Raw genomic sequence first — 6,405 nt, 5'->3', positions numbered from 1 at the left:
CAACCGCAAAAGACGTCTGTTCCTTTTGTCCAAGTTTCAAGGGAGCTGTAATTCAGTCAATCTCCAGCCTGTCTGCAGTCCCTTCACTTGAACTTGATCCACTTCTCCAAGCACTAGCTGTTTGCGAATCTTAGATTTTCTCTCTCTTTATAAAAAGCAAGCAGAGGAGTGGAATAAAGCAAGGATTGGACATAGCTGAGGTGACAGCCAAGATGCAGCAGCCAAGATGGCTTTGAAGAGGCTAATCGGAAGTCTTGAGTTGATCACAACACCTCATTAATTTTTAGAAATCTTTAATGGCACAGTGAAACAGTTCATAAAGCCTCAGAAGCCTCAGTGAATTCAAGATTTAATTTACCAAAATAAAATCATGCAGGACACCTGCTATTTTAAATGTGACTGAAGAGAGCAAAACCACAGAAAAGAAACATTGGGAACACTATTCTCAAATAAAGTGCTTTTATGTGACTGACTTTTACTCCCACTTCCCATGTGGGCTCAGCGATTAGCACTGCTACCTAACAATACCACTTACTCAGGTTCGATTCCAACATCAAGCAACTGTCTGTCTGGACTTTGCACGTTTTCCCTGTGTCTCTGTGGGCTTCCTCTGGATGCTCTGGTTTTGTTACACTGTGCAAAGAGGTGCAGGCAAAATGGATTAGCCATGCTAAATTGTCCCAGTGTATGCAGGGATGTGTAGACTCAGTGGATTACCCATGGGAATTACAGGTGTAGGGTAGGGAGGTGGAATACTCTTCAGAAGGGTGGTGAAGACTAGATGGGCAAATGGCCTGCTTCCACATTGTAGAGATTCTCTGTTACTTTTGTGAAACTTGCCTCTCTCATTCAGTACTGACACAGATTTATTCATGCAACTGGAGTGCTTTATCTATCTTTTATCTGTTTCTGTTTCTATCTTTCTACTTCACAGAAGCTGAGAATCACAGAAGTGTTACAGCACAAAAAGAGGTCATTTGGCCCATTGTGTCTGCACCAGCTCTTCAAATGAATATCATTACCTCATGCCAATTTCCTACATTTTCCTTGTACATTTGCATGTTATTTATATTGCAATCGTCGTCCAATATCATCTTGACTGCTCTCCACCACATTTCCAGGCAATGCATCCCATCTGATAACTAGCTGCTGAGTGAACAAGTTTTTTGTCGTATCACATTTGACCCTGTTGCAAAACATGTTAAATTGTTCCCCTTTAGTTGTTCATCCTTTTTAGGAGCGGAACGGTTTGGCTCAATGCATCTACCAAGACCACTCATGTTTTTGAAAATCTTTATCAGATCTCCTCACAGCCTTCTTCTCTCCAAGGAAAGCAGTTCCAACATCTTAAGTCTGCCATCATAACTGAAATTTCTCATGCGTAGAACCATTACTGTATATCTCTTCTGCACTCTTCCAATGTGTTCATTTCTCTAATGTAGCACCCAGAACAGCACACAATATATCAATCAAAGCCAAACAGGTGTCTTATACCTGATTCAACTTGAATGGTTATTCATGAATAATAATACATTGTGTCCAATATCCCATAAAATTTCAATTTAACTCCTGATATTCTGGCTTTCATGCTGATGGACAAAATCAATGAGAGAACACATGGATTCCTGCAACGTATAAAATGAAAGGAAAAATCTCTTATGAATTCTGGCTGTGACGCTGAAAGTACGCAGATTAATTGTGCCCTTCAGCACTCCCAAGTAATAACATTACTTTATCAAGCTGATTTTGCAAAATACATACAAGAGACCTGCAGACACAACTTGAAGTCGTTGGAAACTCAAATTTTATATCTGAGTATCCAGCTGAAGGTGCGCATGGTGTAATAAGTATACAAATAATAAATGCATTAGATTGAACTATCGGGTTTCACATTCATGGGAAAAAGCACATGAAGCGAGAATCAGGATATGGTGGTGGCTGCAAGAGTAGACACTGTGTCAGAATCCAGTTCAGGAAAACTAAAGACAGTCTGATGGAAATATCGAGAGTGGTGTACTAAAATCCACCATATTGCTGACAAAATAATCAAGTGCTGGGAGAGGAAATATTGGGAGATACAACTCCTGCTGTGGGCAATCTAGAACAAGATGTCATGGTTTAAGGATAAGAGGTAGCTGATTTAAAATAGAGATTATAAATTCTCTCAAAGGATGGCAATTCTGTAGAATTTACTATCCCAGCATGAGATGACTGCTCAGAAATGGAGTAAATTTAAGGAGGTGATACACAGTTTTTTAAGTAATCATGGGTTGAAGAGTTATGGACAGCTGGAGTTGAGGTCAAGATGAGACCAGCCTTGATCATATTAAATGGCAGAGGAGGCTTGAATTTTGCCTACACCTGCTCCTAGGTCTTAAATTCTTGGGGTGAGGAGAACAACTGCATGTGAGCGGGGTGGAGGAGGGAGAAACAAAAGACTATTGTGTGAAGGAAGAAAAGAACAGCATCAGGGACCAGGGAAGAAATAAATCCTGAATGCTGGAACTTTGTATCATTCCAATGCAATCCATGGAAGAGGTGCTGATACGAATGTGAGCCACCGTTTGGAAAAGTGTGAGAACAGTTTGAGCAATACACTTCTTTTCAATGAACGTTTTCAATGAAAGTGGTCACCATCTATTATCTGTTTCACAACGATTGAGTTTATAGTCAATAAAGAACGTAAGACATACCACAAGTAGCATTGCATTGTTTGGAACATTTGAAGGATTTGTGCTGAGATCCATATCATTGGCTTCTGTTTGTAACTGAAGAGCTGCCAGCTGAAAAGAATTATTACAGCATATTAGCTTCAGCGAAGGCCACTGGAGGAAGAATATAATTTAGATTAGGAGGGACTAAAGATGTAGATGCAAAGTTATGAATCATCACATCTTTGCTGGTTATAATTTTTAATGCATGCACAAAAACTATGGAGATGCAGAGTTTAGGGCTGCTTATGAGTCATTTGTTTATTGCAATCCTTTTGCCAGATGACCCCTCCATTCTTTAGATGGAACTGTCGAGTGTGCTGACTTACACTGTATGCTTTAATGTACTTCCCTGATGGAATGGCTTCATGGGATTACACAACAGGAGAAACTGTGAAATGTGCTATTTTTGACTTAAATCCTGAACATTCTGACATTTCATTTGAATATTAACCTCCCTCCCTTTCAGCAGTTCCCATGCTCAGTCTTCTTATCCAGAACTGCATCATGTCAAGTAAAATTGCATTTTCTTTTTACAAAATGTACTGCTGAATCAAGAGTGGGATAAGATATTCTGTTAGGAAGAATCTAAAGTGTGGTGCTGGAAAAGCACAGCAGGTCAGGCAGCATCTGAGGAGCAGGAAAATTGACATTTCAGGCATAAGCCCTTCATCAGGAATCCTGATGAAGGGCTTATGCCCTAAATGTCGATTCTCCTGCTCTTCAGATGCTGCCTGACCTGCTGTGCTTTTCCAGCACCACACTCTTGACTCTGATCTCCAGCATCTGTAGTCCTCACCTTCTCCTGATGGGAAGAATCTGTTTCATTGAACAAACAATACTCTTTTCTTGATTTTTAAGGTGATTAATTCTTAACTTCCATCCAAACCAACCAAGCAAGCTATTCAGTCGGTTAAACCAATGTAAAATTAAAGTAAGAACAAATCCAGGCTCTGACCTAGGGAGGGACAAAAAAGACACAACATCCCCAGTTAACTCCTCACTAACATCAGAGAATTTTTACCAAACTGGGCAGGCCACCACAGCCAAGTCAAGCAATGGCTTGACATATTGGTGCACATAGAATCATACCTTATTGACAATGTTACAGCACTTACATTATCATTTCTTTCACTCTATTGTGTCTCACAGCCAGGCCGGATTCACCAGAGGTTTCACCTCAGTGCTGTACAGTAAGGAGAGAGTAGACCTAACAATGATTCCACACTCAATGAAATTGCATGGGCAAGGAAACCTCCTGTTGAAAACCATATCTGACTCTCTTCCAGCTGATGAATCTGAGCTCTTTGATGCAAAAGCACATTTTGAATAAGCACTGAGGCGAGGAAGAGTACACTCTGTATGGTGGTCCAATGTCCATCATCAAGAGTGGTTTTGTAGCACCACTAAGGATGAATTTGGCCAAGTCTTGAAGGCTTTAACTGGTAACCTGGGATTCATTCTATTTCAGTGAATCATGCAGCAGATCAGATGACAAGGATCACCAGGCTACTGTCATAGAGTCATAGAGGTGTACAGCACAGAAACAGACCCTCAGGTCCAATTTGTCCATGCCGACCAGATATCCCAACCCAATTTAGTCCCACCTGCCAGCACCCGGCCAATCTCCCTCCAAACCCTTCCTATTCATACCATCCAGATGCCTTTTAAATGTTGCAATTGTACCAGCATCCACCACTTCCTGTGGCAGCCCATTCCACACATACACCACCCTCTGCTGAAAAAGTTGTCCCTTAGGTCGCTTTTACATCTTTCCCCTCTCACCCTAAACCTATACCCTCTAGTTCTGGACTCCCCCACCCCAGGGAAAAGACCATGTCTATTTATCCTATCCATGCCCCTCATGATTTTATAAACCTCTATAAGGTCACCCCTCAGCTTCCGACGCTCGAGGGAAAACAGCCCTAGCCTATTCAACCTCTCTCTATCGCTCAAATCCTCCAAACCTGGCAACATCCTTGTAAATCTATTCTGAACCCTTTCATGTTTCACAACATCTTTCCGACACGCAATATTCCAACAGTGGCCTAACCAATGTCCTGTACAGCCACAACATGACCTCACAACCCCTGGACTCAATACTCTGACCAATAAAGGAAAGCATACAAAACGCCTTCTTCACTATCCTATCTACCTGCGACTCCACTTTCAAGGAGCTGTGAACCTGCACTCCAAGGTCTCTTTGTTCCGCAACACTCCCTCAGACCTTACTATTACGTGAAAAGTCCTGCTAAGATTTGCTTTCCCAAAATGCAGCACCTTACATTTACCTGAATTAACCTCCATCTGCCACTCCTCAGCCCATTGGTTTATCTGATCTGATCACATTGTCATCCAAGGTAACTTTCTTCGCTGTCCACTACACCTCCAATTTTCATGTCATTTGCAAACTTACTAACTATATCTCTGAAGCTCACATCAAAATGATTTATATAAATAACGAAAAGTAGTGGACCTCACACCAATCCTTGTGGCACTCCACTGGTCACAGTACTGGAGTCAACTTGATGAAGTTGACAACACAAGTATATGCAAATGACATGGCAGAAATAGCATGCAGTAGACCAAGCTCAGCAATCCCACAACCTATGGATCAGATAAAAACTCGACAATCTTGTCAGCTCCAGTTGTGAATGATGGTTGCTGAGTAAACAACTAACAGGAAGAAGAAGCTCCATGAACTCACCTATCCTAAATGACAGTAAATCCTAACACATATAAGGATAAAGCAAGCATCCTCATGCAGAAATGACCACAGGGGTCCTCATTATTGTTGATTTCAGTTTTCAGCGAAATGGATTTGGCCCATGAAATACCAAGAACAGGATAATCAGAATGGCACAGCAATGAGTGAGAGCTCTCGCACCTATCAGGTTATATTGCTGAAGGCTTGTGCTCCAAAACCAGCAATGTCCTGAGCTAAGCTGTTCCAGGACACATCCACCAAGAAATTAATAAACTACAAAAGCAGGTTCAGTCACAAAAAGGAAAATCAATTCAACATGGATGAACAGCTGGATTGCAGCGTTGAAGTAAGAATAATACTGGTGACATCAAGGCAGTGCCTGAACCAGTGTGGTATCTCAGGGCCTTCCAGTGGAGAGATTCATAACTGGCACAACGAAAGATTATAAAGGTTGTTGGAAGCCAGGTATTATTTTGTTTATACTGCTGCTTAATTTTTTAAAAAAAGACAATTGCAATGTTCAGTTCTTTTTCTGACAGTCGAATCACAGAACGGTTACAGCACACAAGGCCATTCAGTCTGTCATGTCCATGCTGGTTCTCAGTAAGAGTAATTCACTGAAGGTCCTGCATAGCTTCCCTTTACAGATAATGATCCAATTCCCCTTTCATGCCTTGATTGAACCCACCATGATCACACTTTAAAACAGTGTAATCCAGTTGGTAACCACTCACTGCTTAAAAAAGGTTTTCCTCAGACTAGAATTGATTCATTTCAAAATTATCTTAAATCTGTGTCCTCTGTTTCCAAACCATTCCACCGTGGGAATTGTTCCTTTTGGTCTACTGTGTCCGGACTTGAAGGTTTTGAATATGTCGATGTCATCTCCTCCACTTTCCCTTCTTTTCACTGTGCCTCTGTACACATGACGATAAATTCAATTCAATTCACTGCTCAAAGAACAATCTCTGCTTCTCCAACCTAGTT

At 41.3% G+C, this 6,405-nt stretch overlaps 1 long non-coding RNA gene across 1 annotated transcript in view; it reads right to left on the bottom strand.

Moving 5' to 3' along the window:
* Nucleotides 1-6,405, bottom strand: part of LOC148135694 (uncharacterized) — a 136,452-nt gene that overhangs the window by 60,405 nt on the left and 69,642 nt on the right. The window contains exon 3 of the long non-coding RNA XR_015754859.1: nucleotides 2,694-2,783. This is a non-coding gene — a long non-coding RNA (uncharacterized LOC148135694). The remainder of the gene's footprint in view (nucleotides 1-2,693; nucleotides 2,784-6,405) is intronic.

The sequence above is a fragment of the Chiloscyllium plagiosum genome, unplaced genomic scaffold, assembly GCF_037043375.1.
Source record: "Chiloscyllium plagiosum isolate Xiang-an unplaced genomic scaffold, Cpla_swu_hap1 HiC_scaffold_48, whole genome shotgun sequence".
Taxonomy (NCBI): domain Eukaryota; kingdom Metazoa; phylum Chordata; class Chondrichthyes; order Orectolobiformes; family Hemiscylliidae; genus Chiloscyllium; species Chiloscyllium plagiosum.
Note: the sequence above shows the minus strand (reverse complement) of the source record. Positions and strands in the feature narration are given on the sequence as shown.